Source organism: Drosophila kikkawai, chromosome X (genome assembly GCF_030179895.1).
Source record: "Drosophila kikkawai strain 14028-0561.14 chromosome X, DkikHiC1v2, whole genome shotgun sequence".
NCBI lineage: Eukaryota > Metazoa > Arthropoda > Insecta > Diptera > Drosophilidae > Drosophila > Drosophila kikkawai.
The window spans coordinates 11884781-11903859 of NC_091733.1; the positions used below are offsets into that span (position 1 = coordinate 11884781).

The 19079-nt window shown below is 38.4% G+C and overlaps 1 protein-coding gene and 2 long non-coding RNA genes across 4 annotated transcripts in view; 1 reads left to right on the forward strand and 2 right to left on the reverse strand.

Annotated features, from left to right (window-relative positions):
- The first annotated feature begins 835 nt into the window (after positions 1-835).
- Sh (Potassium voltage-gated channel protein Shaker) overlaps positions 836-19079 on the forward strand; it is a 135308-nt gene continuing 117064 nt past the window's right edge. For both annotated transcript variants that reach the window (XM_070288699.1, XM_041775098.2), the window contains exons 1-2: positions 836-916; positions 3841-4537. The gene's annotated coding sequence lies outside the window, so the exon portion shown is untranslated. The remainder of the gene's footprint in view (positions 917-3840; positions 4538-19079) is intronic.
- LOC138929126 (uncharacterized) lies at positions 7170-8435 on the reverse strand. The gene is made up of 2 exons (XR_011445566.1): positions 8085-8435; positions 7170-8022 (listed from the first exon to the last, which is right to left on the reverse strand). It is a non-coding gene; the product is annotated as an uncharacterized lncRNA (long non-coding RNA).
- On the reverse strand, positions 15425-16325 carry LOC121502156 (uncharacterized). The gene is made up of 2 exons (XR_005990842.2): positions 15637-16325; positions 15425-15573 (listed from the first exon to the last, which is right to left on the reverse strand). It is a non-coding gene; the product is annotated as an uncharacterized lncRNA (long non-coding RNA).

The window sequence follows — 19079 nt, forward strand, 5'->3', positions numbered from 1 at the left end:
CTTTCTGCAGGATATGGCCGCTGCCTAATCCTTTCGTTGCCGAAAGCTCATCCGGCATTTTTGTTGAAAGCCAATGGAAAGGCGGAAATGTGGAAAGCCAACGCTTTGCTGACCTTCAAAGCTCCAGCGCGCGCAATCAAGCTTTTATTTTCGATTTCGAAAAATGGGGGGTGGGCAAGGGAAAAGCAAGGGGTAATCAGAGGGAAAGCGTAGGAAGAAGCAAGGGAAAAGCAAAGGAAAAGCGGTGGAAAAGCTCAAGGTGAAAGCATCTCTATCTCTGTGGCAGCGACGCCAGCCGCGACAGAGGCTGCAGTCGGTTTTGGCTTTCGGTTTTTTCATCGGTTTCTCGCCTGTCTTTTTGCGTTTCGGAAAGCGTTTCGGACTCGGGGGATACACGGATTCGGATTCGGTTTCGGTTTCGGACTCGGATCGGACTCGGAACACGCTGCAGACGCGTCTGGGTTCCGCACAGTTGGTCTCCAGCGCCTAGTCGTTGGGTATACGGCGCGATGTGCAGAGCCGCGACACGCGACGACACGCAGCATTCAGCAGTAGCCGCAGTAGCCGCAGCAGCAGTAGCAGGAAACGCAGCAGCAGCCGCAGCAGCAGCAGTAGCCGCAGTAGCTGCAGCAGCAGCAGCAGCAGTAGTTGCCGCACCGAAGACCGCCACGAACCGCTGTTTTTTTTTATTTTCAAATAAAAATCCGTGTTGGTAATAATTTCCGCCGTAGCTTCGAAAAAAAAAAATATACCGTTATTCCGCATAATAACAACCGCCGCAGACTCCGCTCCGTTCGCAGATTTTTTCTTTTTTTTTGTTAAATTTTTTTTCTAGTGCGCGCGACGCCTTAAAAAAAATTACAAAAATTAGAAACAACTAACAAAAAAATGGGAAAACACAAGATGTCCCTTTGAGGTAGGTACTTCCCCCGCACACAAATCCATTTTGGCGGATCGCTTTTTAATATCTAAAATTAATCTTACTTGTTGTCCCAGTGCTGTTTTTTATTTTTTTTTTTTTTTTTTTTTTTATTAATATTTAAAGAGCCATAAAACTGTAGTGACGTAAATACAAAAACTCAAAATCGAAAAAAAAGAAAGAAAGAGAGAGCGAACACGAAAGATCTATCTCGCGTCGCGTCGCATCGTTAAAACGATTTTCATTTTCATTTTTCATATTCATAACATTGCACACCCAGGGTCCCGATGATACCGTAATACCGATATTTTGATATTTTCGTAGAATAATTATGGGCCTTAATGGTTTTCACATGGCAATTCCGTAGAGCGGAATTTGCAGTTTTGCGATCTGAAGAAGATGCAAGGAACATCTTTGATTTTCTTTTTTTTTTTTTTTTTGCGCACTGCCATTGGAAATGTCCTTGAACATTTTCACCGCCGCTGCCCCCATGTGTGTGAGTGAGTATTCCTGGCCAACACTGAGTGAGTGTGTGTCAAGAGGGGCTGCTTTTCCCTAATAGCCGCGCCATACAAATGTTAAATGAAAGCCACCCAAAAGAAAAAAAAAACCTACTAAAAAGAAAATCAACATTAGGAAAAGGCTTAAGAGAGCAAAAAGCCAAGTTTGTGAAATTTTCAGCCAGGAAATGGAGTTGAGAGAAAAAAGAAAACTTCACCACCATGCAATTTTTGGTTGGGAAGCTGCAGTGATGCCTTTAAAATCCACCTTCATGTTCTACTCCCAGCTATACGAAGTGGGGCTTGAGCTAATTAATAATCTTCATGTATGTACTAAATTGTTATGTAGTGAATTTCTTTATTAATTTGGGTTCATCTTTAAGTTATTCTCATAATTTTGGCTTGCCTTTAAAGTTTCTTAAATTTTAATTTAATTTTTCCGCAAAGAAAACATTTTTAATTGCATATTTTGAATCTTGATTTAACTAAATAACTCTATTGTTAAAGTTGCTAAAGTGAAGTAAATTCTATTACTACCACACTTTTATTAAAATTCAAAAGAAAACTGAGTTAGGATTTAACTAAAATAGTTGTAAAATATGCAAGTAATAATTTTTATTTAGCAGAAAATATTTATTAGTCCAGGATAGGAAAATAAAATTGAAGAAACTAGTAAAATAAGTAAATTGAAAGGCAAAAAACTATTGTAAAAGTTAACAAGTATTTAAAATCTACCCTTTTGCGACTTTAATCTGCTGCTAGAACCCTTTGGGAATTTTAGAGCAATTCTAGAAGATGGCAAAGTGGCTTATTTTTATAAATTATTGCTGCAAATATACATACTTTAGTAAAATATATTAAAAAAAAATTTAAGCAGTTTCTTAAGATTTAATCAATTAATTTTACTTAATTCATTTAATTAATTTAACTCAATTAAAAATAAGTATTTGGATACGTTTTTTGGCACATGCCTTGTTAATTTTCCATTTATTTCTGCCAGGACAGACAGGAAAATTACCCAGAAATAAAAGTAACCATTTTTAAATTTTGGATTTTAGAATTGTAGAATATTTCGCTCACTGTATTTGGGAACTTTGTGCCATTAGCGAAGCGAAACGAACTGAAATGAAATGAAATAAAATCTACAAAAGACAAAGTCAAGTCGCGGAGAGCACAGGAATTCACTTAAATTGCGAAGAATGCGAATTTGGTTAAAGACCTGAGAAGTGGAGAGAAGGGGGAGAGAGAGGGTAGAAGAGTGGAAGATAGGTAGAAGGAGGGCTAGAGCTAAGAAAAAGCGGAGTCCCCCTCTGCCGTCTCGTTGAATGTGCAAAATTTTGCACTTCACCGTCAGCAGTGGAGCCCAAAAGGGGGGCTCTCTTTACCACCCACACCTCTCCCACGTGAGGTGAGGAGGCTGGCGGAAAAGGGGGGTGCGCTCAAGGTGGTGGCGGTGGTGGGGTGCTGACAACATCCCAGGGCTTCGAGGGAACAAGGCGAATTCTTTATCAAAATGTATGACAAGTTTAAAAAGCCTTGCGGAGAACATCAACAAAATGAGTTTGGATGGCAAAAAAAAAAAAAAGAAAAACCATGACGAAAAAAAGAAAACGTGGGCCAATATGGGTAAAGGATACGGGATAAAGGATAAAGTAATAAAACGCAGAGAGCAGAAGCTAAGCCAGGTACCTGCTTTTCTCTGGCTAGAACCAAATAAATCAGCCCAAGAATCCCTGTATATATACATATATATATATATATATATATATATAAATATATATGTGTATGTGTATGCCCGTGCATAAAGTCATGTCTTGAAAATTCACAGAAAAGTTCCTGAGATTCCGCCACACAATATTTTCTTTAGATCTTTTGGGTCCCAGCAGAAAAATAAGTAAATATATAAAAAAATATGTTAAGCATTCTGCGGAAACCAAATCTGTGGAACTTTAATGAAAAGTGTCAAGTTTTTGGTTTTAAATTTTTGGAATATAAAGTATAAAAGGCACAAAGTATAAAAGGCAAAACTCTTTTCGATTTAAAATTATAGCATTTTTGGATTAGTTATGATAGATTTCAATTGTATATAAAAGCTTTGACTTGACAAACTTGGCTTTCTTTCTTGTTTTTAATCAAATATTAAGGGATAGATTTTCTGATCAGTTTAATTTATTTAACTTACCTTTTTCCAAGCTAATCACCTTTCTGTGGCTACTTAAAATGGGAAATTGCTCTTGATTAATGCTACCAGCTACCAGTTCCAATCCCCAATTCCCAATACCCGGGCAAACACTCCATCCATCAGCTGCTCTCACATGCACACACACAGACCATGGCCATAATTTGTTGCAAATTTATTGAAAAGCCATAAAAAGAATTTCCGTTTCCCTCTTTGCTTTCCGCTTTTCCACGATTTTGCAGGCAGAAAGGAGCTGGCGCCGCAGGATACGCAGTCCGCAATCCGTAATCCGCAATCCGAAATTCCCGCGTCAAATGAGCTGGAAGTGTCCAAATGGATGGGCCATCAAGGAAACAACGCTGGCAAATAAGCCAAATTAACGAGATACCGGCTATAAGGAGGCTGAACAAAATGTCCTGAAAGCAAAGAGAGCCATTCAAATCGATCCAAGTAATCGGCAAATAATCGAATAATCGCGAGTATCGTATTCCGTTTCGCGAGTGCCTACACTTCCGTTTCCGCCGCGAAAGTGCGCGCGCGTGTGCATGTGTGTTCTGATTAGATATATATACACACATATATATATGTATATATCTTAATATATCAATCATTATATAAATATATTTTTGTTTGTTTTTTTTCGCCAAACCCTCAACCTTATCCCCCACCTCCGCCCCAAAGATATTACTGATGAATAGATGAAAGAAAGAGGAAAAAGAAGTGAAAAAAAAAAATGAAAATGGGCCTTAAAGTCGGATAAATGAATGCAGAGTGTCTCAGTCGAGGGCCGTTGCAGAAGTTCTCGCTTTCCCCCCTCGCCTGTCTTTCGCTCTCAACTACTACGGATATTCAAACAGTTCTAACTGCAAACTATTATCAATAAAATAACTAAACAAAATAAATACCAACTCGGCTAAAAATCGCAAGTGGCGCAGCCAGGTGAGTTACATTTTCCAAGATACATTTTACCAAGATAACTTTATAATGTAAACTTTATATATATGTACATATATCTTTAAAACATCCCCCGTTATCGTTATGTACACTTCATTAGCCCGGTCCTCTTGAATAACACTGGACTACTTAGTCCTGTGTTGGTAATATTAACGGTCCTTTTAGCCTAAAAACCAATTGATTGAAAGACTTTTCGACTTTAAACTGATATCAATCTCTGAAATATTTTATGTTTTAATTGTTGAATAGAAACTTTCTTTCAAGGTTTTAAGACAATTTTAAGAGAAATATTTTCCAAAACGTTCGCTAGTCCTTTAAACTTGTACAACTTTCAGGGATATTTTTGTTTTTTCCTGTGCTCTCCCAAAAATAATTTTCGGATTCCCTTTGGCGTCCCTTCCTCTTCTGTGACACATAATTGCGAAAAATAATTCAATTTTCTTGCATTTTATGAGAGCCAAAAGCAAATCATTGACAATAATCAGGGGGAGGGAGGCGGTACAGGATAGTACCGAAAGCAACGGATTCCACCCCCGAGGATATGCCTTTCTATTTGTATCTTTTTTTTGTTTCTCCTTTTTTTTTTTTGGCTGGTGGAAGCAACAGCCTCCGCTGGCTCGTAAATGTGAATGATGCTGCTGATGACCGGGCGGGGACTGCGTCGTAGTGGGTGGTGGTTGGTTTGGTCCTGCCGGCTCCGACTCCTGATCCCGTTTCAGGGAAGCCTCCGTGGCCGAGCTAAAGTGCTCATAAACATTTTGTGTCCAGTTTAGACTCTGTCTGTGCGCTCCTGGCTCTCCAAAAAGGACAGCAACTTGCATATTTCATTCAATTGAGAGAAAAAGGGATATATTTTACAATTAATATATTTAATTATATTTTTTATATTTATATATTTAATATTATAATAACAAATTTGCCTTCGTTTCAACTTAAAAAAAAAAAAAAAAATTTTTAAAACGGCTAATGGATTTTTGATTAAAAATACTTAAAAATACATTTTAATTTGCATTTAATTTGAACTCTTAAGGAAAATATAATAAAACGGATGCCAAGGGCTTAAAATTAATTCAAAAACCTTCTTAGAAAATTACAAAGGCCAATAATTCAAATGAAATATTGTATTGCTTTTTTAAACCCTTTCCAAAATGAAATCTTTGGCATATCAGTCTGTCAGGACTTCCAATAAATTCTACGGAATTTCAGCTATTATACTTTTATTTTTTTCGGTGCACTCCAGTCCCATAGTTTACGGCCATCGCTTTGTGTGTAAATATTTTTAGGGCGCCTGTGCCTATTTTTTCTCGCGAAGAAACCAAAAATTCCAACAGCAGCTTTGGACATGTTTGCAGGCATAAAAAATTTAAAAAAAAGATAAACTGAAACTTGGAAAAAGAATTTTGCGCAAACAAAAGAAACCGAGAAAAATATGTGTTTGCTCCCAGAACATCCCAAGGTCGTCCCACTGCCCCCTACTCCCTTTTGGTGGTCCTGGTTCCAGCTTCCTTTTGCGCACTTCCTTTATATTATTATTCGCTGTTGCTTTGCGCGTGCCATTCGTTTTGCAAAATTGCTGTATTTAATTTGGCCAGCTTCTTGTATCTTCCTCCTTCTCCAACCCCCCTACAATACACACACACACACACACACCTCTCTAAACACGAGCCAAAGGACGACGAAGAGCTGGAGAAGAGAGTCCTTTTTGCGCAATTTTACGACTCACCAGAGGCATCCTGCTCCACTGCTCCGACTACCCATTCCTCTTCAGATGTGCACACAACGAATTTTTTAATTAATAATATTAAAATAATTTTAAAAATATTTTATAAAAAGACCAAGTTATTGGGGTACTGAAAATTATTGAAAATTTTCAATTGACTTTAAGTTTAATGATATTTTTCCTAATATCACAAAAAAAATCGGTCTTTAAGGTTTCATTTATTTCTCTAAGTGTAGGCTTGTGATATTCTTATTGTTGCTTGTTTTTCCATTTTTCGGTTGTTATTTCCTCTTTCTTTCTCACTCTCTGGCTTTTATTTTTGTTTGTTTTTATTTTTATTATTTTTATATGCTCCAACTTCCGTTGAAAGGCGGCAGCTGCTGTCCAGAGTTGCTTTTGAGCCGCATAACGGTATCTCAGTCTGCGGCTTTGTAGGCACTGATTTATCGATAGAAAGCTATCGATCGGCGGGTCGATGTATTTGTTATGACCCTTAAAAGGTCCTGCGTGTGCAGCCATCGGCTTGGGCCATGCCTCGGCTAGCTCCCCCTCAGGCATGGGTTCTTGGCCCGGCCCACTTACACACGTAACAGATAAATTTTTCTTTTTTTTTTTTTTTAAACATCCCGCCATAGACGAGACGTTACACAGCACTAATACTTGCACAACTTCGAACTGAACGAAACATTCACCTAAACGACACATACATACTCAGAAACGATCAGTCATCTGGGAGACTCCTGGATGTCCTTTGGAGCTCCCCTGCCTTTCCCTCCCATCCTTTGCAGGCTGCTGGCAGGAACTGTTTATGCAGCTGCCCCTATTTCAAAATTAACGCACCTTCAATCACCTCACGCCATAGTTCTCTTCCTCCTCCCCAAAAAGAAAAAGGACTACTTTATGCTCCTTTTACCCATAAATTTTAATAAAAATCATAACTTTTTCAGAATTACAAGTGTTGGTTTTTATATGTATGTTGCCCTTGTCTAACTCTTCTTTTTGTTTTTCCAAAATTTAAACAATCACAAGTAACCATATACTGCAACAAGCGAATTCCTTGGCCTACCCGTTTGAGCGCTCAAAAAGGGGGGTGAAGAATATTCCGAAAGCGAAGTCGATACTCGAACCAAGAAATCAACACAAAAACAAAAGCTAGGCAAACACAAATAAAATTATCAATAATAAATAACGAAAATGAATACATATAAATAAATAGATAAATAAATAAATAATTAAAAAAAAATAATAACAATAAATAAACAAATAATGGGATTATTCTGAATAACTAAATAAATATATAAAACAATGCCATAAATAATTAAAAAAAAACTAAACGACCACTAACTCTAAACAAAAAAAAAACTCTTATTGAAGCCTTGGGGTGGCTCCCGTTGCCGCCCCTTTGTAGGCGTGTCGGTCCTCAAGTAGGCGGTACTGTGCCGGCGAGGTTACGACCACAGTCGCGGGACAAAATATGGGCACACGTGCTGTTTGGATGGCCAGCCAAGACCAACGGGACCAATACGGAAACTCGACCATTTAGCTCAGTCCAAAAAAAATATATCCTGCGGCGCCAAAAAATTTGCGCGGACATAAAACAATTGCCGCGCCGGCACCAAAACTTATACGGCCACAAAAGAAGGTATTGTACGCCAATAAAAACAAAAAAAATAGGCGGAAGAAAAAAAATTTCGCCAGGCCCGGATCCTGGCCTGGCGTTCCTCCTTTGGAACCTGGTCCTGGTCGGCTTCTATATTTAAGAACACAATATTTATATTCTCCTATCTGCCTGCCTGGTCCCTGACCACTCACCTCTATGGTTCGCCGATCCAGCTTCCCAGGTCCTTATCTTCCTGCTGTCTCACATTTTGCCTTTTCTTTTTGCTATCTTCACTTCATTTTCTTAAAACAATATTTTGGCGGTCGATTATATATTAATTTTCGGTTTTACACACCAACCCGACGGGCAGCCGTCGTCGCACCACGGTCTCGCGCTCGAAGTTTCCGTTTCGCTCAAACCTAACGGAGGCAGTGAAGATCAAAACCCACGCCATTCGAACTCCGTTAGGTTTTCTATTCCTCTTTATCGGGTTAATAACCCCTTTTCGACTCTGGCCAAGTTGGCAGCCCTACAACCTGTGCTGCCCATGCCCAACCTATCGATATTCGATACGGCGGACACAACATATTCTTAACGGTCTATTAAGATGGAAACCAGGGAATCACTGTCATATTTGACTTGATTTTATGGTTTTCTGTATAAATATCAATTACGTTGTGTGAATATATATATATTAAGTCTTTTTATATAAATAAAATATTACAATTTTGGAGTTAACTCATGCTTAGCTAATTACCTTAACCTATGCAAGAGTCCTTCTTATTAACCCTGAAACTTGAATCTGGTCTCACTAATCTGCTTAACACGGCAAATGGCAGCACTGGTGCTGGCTTAATAGTGCGCCTGGCCACACTGTGACCAAGACTGTCATTCATTAAGTGAAGTGAGAGTTCACTTTTGGTCATATTGTTTTGTTGTAAATCTGCTTGCGTGTCTATAAAACTGATTCGCCTGTTGCTGCGTCATTCGCGTTGATGCTTTTTCGGTGCTTTTTCGCTTTTTTCGGCTTCTCGCTGCTGCTCGTCTTTCCAAAAATAAAGTGCGTTTTGGGAGCAGCAGTGCGACACAAACGCTACTGCCCGCCAAGACTTCTAAATTTATGTAAGTTTTATTTTCGTTTTATGGCCGTTGTAGCACTGCTGTTGTTGCATTTCGCATGTGCGCTGCTCTGTTGCGTTTTTTCTATTTTTATCCTGACACACTCACACGCTCATCTGTTATTGTTGTTTCTACTATTTTGCATATTCGCTGCGCTTTTTTCTATTTTTTCCCAATACTCTTGTGTTTTTTTTTTTGCCTTGTTTATATTTCATTTCCAAATCAATGGGATTTTGCCATGGGAATTGGGTCGACGGGATATTGGGGGTATCCTTTTATGTATTGTGAGGTTTCACACACGTGCAAACAACGACAAAAGCGAGCTTTGCTTCATTAAAATTGCTTAAAATTTCTCTTTTTCTTTTATTTTTTTGGCCAACAAAAATTCGAATTCGCGCACTGCCAATGTGTGTGCAAGGTGGATATTTCAATGGGGGGGATTGGTCAATTTATTTTGTGGTTTTTAAACTGTGGCAGCCAGCGTTGCATATTTAACGGTTCACCTGCGGTTGTGCATGTGTGTGTGTGTCTGTGTTGCAATAAATAAAACGGTATTGAGGGAAATCAAATTTAAAGCACGTGCGTGCATGCAAACAAAATGGAAATAGTCCATTTTAAATCGAATTTATGCATTTTCATAAGTTTAATGAGTTTTTTCTTTGAAATCGAAGAAGCTTCAAAGTAGTCAAGGAAATCTAAGAGGATTTTATAAATTTCAGAGACCATATAAAAAGTATAAAGTTGTGGCAAGATTTATCTGCATAATTTTCACGAAGATTTAATTTATTTTAAAAATTTGCCCAGCTTAATTCGTAAGAAAAGATTTAAAAGATAATAAAACTTAAACACAATTGTTTGATAAACAGAATAGTAAATAAAAATCTATCTATCTCGCTTGCACTTGTTTTCGTTGGTTCGAGTCCCGGCTGGAATGCTCAAAATAAATTATTTTTCATATTTTTGTAGGGTTTTTTGTATAATTCACGTGTTCTAAATTTTTAATTATAATAATTAACAATTTTTTTAATTTTAATAATTTAATATGATAAATAATTAAAACTTTAAATATACACACTTGGCTTGTTTATTTTATGAAAACTCCAAATGTGCTAAACATATTCCCTTAATAATAGTTTTCCAAAAATCTCTGTAAACATAAACTTTTTCTAGATTTTTGTATGCCATAATTTTGGAAATCAAAGCAATATGGCTGGGGCGGAATGATTGTGACAGTGAGTCGGCCATTTCGCTCTAACAAATTGGCAATACGAGTTGAAATCGATTGGAAGTGGGCCTAAAAGCGATCTAAAGTGGACGCGACGCTCTTGTGTTCCTCTTGGCCCACGCACATGAGATATAGACAGTGGGACAGACATGCGATAAATCGCCGCTGATATTTATAGAGGAGTTTAGTTCAACGACACACCCAGCAAATCAAGAGAAACCCAAAGCAAAATAAAAACAAAACACGAGAATCGGGGCTAAGTTGCTGATGACCTTGCGATACCCTTCCATGCGGGCTAAGATCTCCCAGTTTGCCATTGGCATCGATTAATTTATGGACAGGCTCAGGGCCTACTTTCCACTGTTAGTGGATGGACTCGAGGGAAGGGAAGCCAAGGGAAGGGAAGCGACCCAATGGCGAAGGACACAGATATCTGCAAGCACGTACAGCCACTGACAGACATCAGAGTAGCATTAATATTGCATTAAATAAAGATTAAATAATAAATAATAAATATATGTATAAAATATATATATATATATATTTTTAATATATATATATATATATATATATATATATACATATATATTATATTTTATATATATTCATTTTATTTATATTTTTGACGCTATAAATTTAATTCTTATAATTATTTTTGTAAAAGAAAGTAAATCTTCAAGTTTTAGCAATCCTAAATCGTATTAGAAATATTATTAGTATTATTTTTTTAATTTAAAAAATGCTAATGTCTAACATTTTATTTATTAATATTATTTTGGTCATGTTCGTGGGATGTTTGAAGGTGCTCTCTAAAAGACTGGATTGAAAAGACTGTATATATCCTTCATGAAAATGATTATAGAGTTCTCATTTTCGATACACCCAATATATGGGTTAATTTATTTATATATATTAATAATTAATTCATTTATATATATTATTTTATATTTCTCTGCGTGCACGCAACTTTGGCCGTGTCATCATCAGGCAATATTCAAGACATTTTATAGTACGCGCGTGTCCATCGATAAGCAGCAGCCCTTCCCGATTTCTCGCTGCTTCTCATTCACGTTCTCGCTCTTCTTCCTATCGTTCTCGTTCTCGCTGCTTGTGTGTCCTATGGCATTGAAAATGTCGTAAAATGTTAGGCACAACGAGTGCAGATGCGAGACATCAACATCGTAAATCGGTAGCAAATTGAAAGGCAACCAAAAACCAACTTGGCCAACAAAAACAAATAAAATGAAATTAGAAAACAAACTGAGTGTCCGGCTTTAAAGTAAGAATGTTGCAAATGAAAGAAAGCGAATTTGTAAGCCTTAGACTAAGTACAATGACCTTGGAATTTGTATCAACCTTCAATTAATTAAGAGTACTAGTTGCGTGATTTTATTCAAGCTCTTTTCTCCCAGATTTAACCCAAAAAACGCTAGAGACAGCTGCTTATCCGACTGAATTATTGTATTTTTAGAAGGGATAAATAAATAAGAGGCACACTTTTAACGGCTATAATTACCCCTCATGCTGCATATTAAACATTTCTAAACATAGAATCCATATGAAGAGCTTTAAAAAATATATAAAACCTCAAAGAACTTGAGCATTTCAATTACAATCAATATTTGGAATATGCAACTCAGATCATAACGGAAACTAAACAAATATGTGACACTATTTAAATAGTATCTTAACATCACCGAGGCATGTTTAGTTAAGGCCTATTTTTTTTTTTATGGCTGACAACGAAAACGATCACCAGAAAACATATGTAATACCCTTCCCCTACCTCCCCCACACCTTCATCAATTTCGGCATTTTATTCTGTGCGTTCATCGCTTTGATTTCGGTTCGTTCGATTTAAAATAGTTTATTTATAGAGCGACCGACTCTGGGTGACAAAGCGCGAAGGGGCCCCACATACGGCCATACTTGTACATTTACCGTAATCATTTTTGGCAAGTTGAAGAGTCCATTTGGTAATCCAGTTCTTCGATTTGTGATCCATGCACAATCGATAAATCAATCGAGCCGGAATGCCAACAGGTGGATAGATTTGGAGCTGCTGACAGCGAAAAGAAGCAGCGAGAGCGAGAGGAAGTGCAAAGAGAGCGAGAGTCCAAAAAAGGCAACTAGTGGGGGATATAAAAAAAAAGAACTTCTATAAAATTGCCGCTAATCAAAAGCTGCACGAATATTGTGAAATGTTGCGGCAGGTGGGCGACTTTTAGGTGGGGGGAGGAGCGGCAAAAAGTGCCAGCAGCAATAACTAATCAAAACCGAGTGACGATGGCCAAAAGGGGGGAGGGAAGTTCGGTTTAGGTCTACGGATTGTAAACTTGGTCCTTACGCTCGCACATGGAACATGGCAGCAGCTGCAGACACATTCAACCGTTGCCGTTGCCGCCGTTAGAATTCATTTTAAATTGAGAAAAATCGCTGCTACATTGGCACGAAATCACGAAAAGTTTTAATTATTTTCTAACAGGCGAACACACACGCAGGAAAGGAAAAAAAAACACAAAGAGAAAAAAACCCCACACAGTGGCAGAGCAAGTGGGAGAAAGGAGAAGTGTTGCCCCGGGCATTTCAGTTTGTTACCCACTTTTGTGTGTGTTCCATAAAAAGGATAAATCTAGCAAAAAGTTGTGAAACGAATTTTTAGTCAAGTCCGGTTATTGTCTAACGGAAGCTTAATGCTATCAGTTGCATCTTTAAACAAATTAAGTTATTTTGATTATTAAAAACAAGAATCCTTTTCATTTGAAGAAATTTCAATTTGTAAGGATATTTGTCTAAAACGAAAAAAAACGAAGAAAACGTTGACCTGGAATTGTCAACACCCAGAATGTTGATGGGTGACTGTGGAATTTCGGCACGTCTTGGGCGAAGGAGATCCATGGGAAAATGGACCTGCAAAATTGTGTCCTGCGGTCTCCTATCCACTTCCGCAGAGGAGAGGGAAATTAAATACGTTAAATAACCTATATAACCTATATACATGAACGTGCTGGCACACATACACACGCTCGCACACTTGCACACTCCCACACACGAGCACATTCCCACGGCAATTTGTGGTCATTTCCTTTTTCATCAGCTGCGGCAATAATTCCTTGGTCCTCTTTTCATCTCCTGCCTGCTCTTCAGCATCTCGTTCTTTTTCCTCCCTTTTTGCCTCTTCTTCTTTGGGGCTGTTTTCTTTGGTTCGCTTTTGTTTACCGTTAGCTCTCTGCAATTGCGGTACGTGCAGATGTCCTGGCTATCTACGTGCGTGGAAGCGAGACGGTCAGCGGCCGAGGGCAGTGGCCCAGAGCGAGACGGTGCGCTAGCTACTACCGTAGGCAGCAGCCTTGCATAAATATTTTGTAGCTCGCTTTTCGACAAATATTTTGCCACAAGGAAGAAAACGAAGAGAGGAGAAGAAGACGAAGAAGAAGGAAGGAATTCAACCATACTCTTAAATTAAGTCTGGAAAGGACTCGAGAAACCTCTAATGAAATATTAATGTCGTGCCCAAGTGCTTAAGACATAACAGCGAAATAGATAAAGTAACCCAAAGCGAACTCAAATAAATTTTAAGTACATTTTAAAATTGCATTATTTAATATAAAACGTTTATTTTAAACAATAAAATAACTTATGTATACCCCGGAAATAACTTGGGTTTTAAAACCCTTTAAAAGTGCCTAAAAGTAGGCAATGCAATTTTTAAGTGTGCATTTAATGTATAATTTTATAGCCTAGTTTTTGACCTCTTTTTGAGGTCAAAATTCTGTAGTATTCTAATTTTGTAGTAAATCAAATTAGAGAAGAAATTGCCAGCTTATCTCCCTTGAACGATTTTAGACATGGTTTGCAGCTAGGAAAATAGATAGTAGAAAAAATCCATAACACGTTTTCTAAAAAAACCTAATATTGGTGTACAAAAAAAGCAACTTGCTCAACAGTTGTGGTTTAACGTGAAACGTACTCCCACAATCTCTTTCACTAACTGATTAAAGCTTAAAACCGAACTGAATTCAAATGAAATACATAAATTTTGGAATGCAATTTGGTAGTTCATGCGGAATAATGCTCTTAGGACTCCGCATATGCTATCTCCCTCCGATCGGCTGATGTGTGTGTGTGCGTGCTTCTGCATGCGAGGACATGTGGTTGCATGTGCATGAGCCAAAATGAATGACAAACTTTTGTGCGAGCGGGACAGGAGCATGTCTCTGGGGCATTTGCATAAATATTGCCTCTGCTTTGGCCTCTTCCTCCGTTCCACCATTCCTCCGTTCTTCTCCTCCTCGCTTCCTCTCCTGCCCAGCTATCTCTGTCGCACTTGAGAGCTCTAGAGCTGCGTGTGGCGGCGGCGTCGGTGGCCGCTAGGTGGCGCTGTAATCAACTGTGTCAAAATGCCAGCGCAGAAAGTCAAAAGTCGTCGCTGTCAAGTGAAGAAAAGGGCAGAAAAGGCCAGAAGGAGGAGGCAAGAGAGGTGGGGCGTGAAGGCAAGTCAAATTTTAAACACACACTAGACACACACACACACGTCGCCCCTCGGTCTCCCAGTCAAATTTCAAGGCACCTGCCCAGCATCAGACTTTTTGTAAATTGAGGTTAAAACCGAAGCGAAAGCCAAAGAGGAAAAAAAACGAACGCACAAAGAGGCAGAAAAAGGAAACAAGAAAGGCAAAAAACTGTCAACTTGACAAGCACGTATGTATGTGTGTGTGTCTGTACATGCACATAGGTGCCTCTATCGTCCCATCTCTCTTCCACCCACCGTTGAAAGGTAGCCGGAGATGTGTAAAGCGCTTTTTCCGTCTCGCTCTCTGTCATCTATCTTCCCTTCAGTTCCATTCGTCAACGATTCCCCTACGATTCGCCATGGAACCGAAATAATTCCATGAGGATTCGCCATGGAACGTTCATACAACTCGGCTAGGAATTTCCATACAAAATGTGCTCCCAGCCTGTAATTCGAAATCGCCCAAGAATCCATCACGAATCGCACGGGATGGTCCACGGGAATTTCGAAAGATAATCTTGCACGAATCGTCAAGGAATCGCTGGGGCGAATCGTCGACGAATCGCGCGTGAATCACAGGGGGAATCGTGGACGAATCTTGCGGGATTCGCTAGCGGAATCCGCCAGGAATCCCAGATGAAAATCTATAGAAAATTCCTGAAAAATCCCCCCCTTCCTAGTAAAAATCCGATGAATTTATTCCTTATTTATTTATGGATTGCATTTTTTTATTTATCTTCACTTTTTTGGTAGCATTACATTTTTCTGCAAAATTAAACATGTATATATGCGTGTCACGAGTCTCCTTTGCCGGCTGCTGGGTACTTTAAGAAACTTGTTTTATCTGTAAATTAAATACATAAGTACATACATATTTTTTAATCAAATTGTAAATTGCAGTACATACCAACTTAAACTGGATAAAAAAACTTTGTAAATCCGTACTGAATCCCATTCACACCGTCTAAGTTGAAGTCGCATCCATTTTAATCGTCAATTCTGCAATTAAAATTAATAATTGAATGCAAATAAGTTCCACTTACCTTATAATATTTCATTTTTACGCAACTAATACGCAAAACACTTCTGAATGCAACAGCAGTCAACTCAAAATGCAAAGAGAATTAGAAGACAAAACCGAAGACCGAAAATTCTCGCGTGTCAGGGTATAGCCGACAAGGCAATGCCTTGTAATTAGATTCACAAAGGGCTGATAATCAAACGTGAACATTTCGGCCAAGTCAAAAGCACATTTTCTTAAGTGCTTATATACCACATGATTTTATACGTAAAAATTAATTAAATATAATCTTTAATATTTTTAAATATTCCTACTTATTTTAAAAAGGTCATTCTGCCGTCGGTGCAATACTCTTTGTTTTTTACACCAATTTTCTTTCCTCCCTTCCTTCCATCTCCATCTCTCTCTAATTTACGAACTCTCGCAACCGCTGCTTCGAACAGAGATCGAAAACAATAACAAATATGAGGATCGAACTTCGTGAAGCCCTCGGCAGTAGCCGAGCGTAGGTAGAATTTGTTTCGGCTATTTTGTTTCGAACTTCGCTGAACGAGGCCCATGTAATTTGTTTTTGTTTTTCGAACATACCGCGAGGAATTGGACGGGCGAGGAATTTTGGAACTGCAGGGTTCTTACAAATTCTTCTTCTTTTATTTTTTTTTTGCAATGCCTCACTTTGCTTTTGTTCTTGTAATTGACACTTAAACTCGAAATTTGACGCAAATTGCTATAACACAATGAAAAAAAAAAAAAAAAATACCCATCTAGAAGCCAACGACCAACTTGATACTCTTTAAAAATAAAAGTAGCTTTTTGATAAGCTGTTGAACTAGGTTATTTTTAAAATAAGTTATTCATTTGCAGAACGTATATTTTCTCAACTTGAAACAGTAGAGCTAATTTTAAGCTTTAAACCAATATACAACACATTAATTCAGTGATGGATAATTGAAGGCTTATCCTACTTTAAATGTATATCTGCTATTCGTTTGTGTTTTTAAATGTATTCAAAAAGTATCTTTTAGCTAAAGGAGGGAAAATGAAACAGTAAATGTGAGTTCCCAGAGTTGATTCTGTTTTTCCCATGTAACGTTGCCACCCATTTGTACCCTGGCAGCCAGTGCTGAAGAGTCCTGCAACTGTAATCAAGGCGAGCAGTGGCATGCAGTTGAAGTGCTGCATGCGGAAGTCTCTGCCGCGTCTCTACCCAGGATTAAATCCTTGCTTGCTTGCGTCATAACCGCGCTCCTTAACTATGCTCCATCTCGCTTGTTCCTCTTGTATGGGCACACCGAGAGGAATTTATGGATTTTATTTAATTATAATTAAATATTATATTTCTTGTTTACAATAATACATTTAGGATAGCTAGGAGTTTAGCTCATTGAAAAATATAAAGAAGTCAGTATATCTATCTAGTATCTTTTATCTAAAACTATTTATTCTTTTGTATTTCGACAAGTTATAATCAAAATAAATTTTTAAAAATTACATTTAAATTAATTTAATGGAAAAACCTTTGACTACCGGGTATTTTAGAGGTCAAGCCTATCTCTCTATCTTTCTTGTTGTTTGCTTGTTACCATTATTTTTCTCAGTGCACATACTCCCCTGTGTACACACACTCACTCGCTCGCCACCTGTACATAATGAATTGTAATTTGAACAGACGCGCAGAACTGAATGCGAGAGCTGCGAGCATGAGTGTGAGTGCGTGCCATGTGTGCGTGTGGGTGTGTGTCGGCTATTAACTTAAATTACGTAGCATACTTTTGTGCGTCGCCTGCGGATTTAACGGCTGCCTTTCACACACACACGCAAATTCCACAAAGGCAGCGCATTAAAGTCGGAAAACTCACTCACACACGCACACACAACGAAGAAGAAACAAAAAAAAAAAAAAAATAAAATAAAATGTAAAAGGAAATATATATAAAAAAACAGGAGAGAAGAGAACAGATTTATTGTTGGATGCACACCGCCACCAGGTTTTAGTGCTGCCTTGATTAAGGCCAACAAACATTTCTCGCTCAGCGACATTTGCATAGTTATGTTTGTCATTTAACACATGTAATATGCCTGCCTTCCAAATGGATTTCGACAGCAACACGACAGCACACACACTCACAACAGCTCAGTAGCACGAGGGCGAAATCAGAGATATCACAGATAATTTGACAAAAATTCGGATTGTTTTTAATTTATGCAAGGCCCTCTTTAGTTGGCCAAATTGTTTAGACATGCAAAATAAATGTTTACAGGCGAAAATCAGTGTGGCCAATAAAATGAATGTCATGTTGTGTGTGTGTGTGTGTGTGTTGGTGCGCGTTTGCGGTTATGGGGAAACAGGTGTCAGAACCGGAAGCGGAAACAAAGTTCGCACTTGCCTTCGACCAACAACAAGAACAAAAAAAAAAAAACCAAAGCCTGTATCCAGCGTTACTAATTCATATGCGATTAGCCCAACGGATTAGGGGTTGGACAGGTGGCAAAAGGGTTGCGGTTTTCTACCTGTGTTGCAGTGCCGAAAACCGAAACCCCCAAAACAAAACCGCAAAATGCAGCACAAAACAGGGTGTGAGAAAAAGTGTGATTTACATGACAATTTTTGCAAAAAAAAACCTGTCTTTTACCTTGGCTGTATTTAATGTAGATTAAATTTTAAAACTAAATATAATATTTTTAAATAAAAAATACAATTTGAAAGGAAATAAATTCGATTTTATAATCGATTAATCTATCTAATCTATTTTTTTAATTATGCATTTATTATATTTTTTGTTTATTATACTTTTCTGATTTTTTTTAAACCTTTTTTTACTTGTAAACCAGTGCCACATCTCTCTCGCATTGAATTCAATTTTGGAAAAGACAAATACTTTTTAATCATTTATTTATGCATATGGGCAAGTGGGAGGGGGCGGGGGCGGCGTCTGCCCTCATTAACAAAACAAATGAAAAGGGGGCGGGTGGTTGGGGGCCCCATTCACAGGCAGTTCAGTTGACGCAGTTGTCAGACAGCTTGGCGCTGTGTGTGCGTGCGAATTTCGCTGGCGGCCACAATGGGGCGGTATGTCAACCCGCAGCAGCAGCAGCACCAGCTTCCGCCACGTCCTTGCCCAGTACGCAAGTTGCGTATACGCAGCGTGGTCGCTGTCGTTCCAGCTCCTGCTACCACTCCCACTCCTGTTCATGCTCCTTAACCGTTTCTTCCTTTTCCGCCTCGAGCCGAAAATGGAATGACAGGCAAAGTGAAAAAATGGCAAGAGGCCCAAGCGAGCATTAAGGGATAAGCTCGCTGTGAATATGTTAATTGTGCCGCCGTTGTA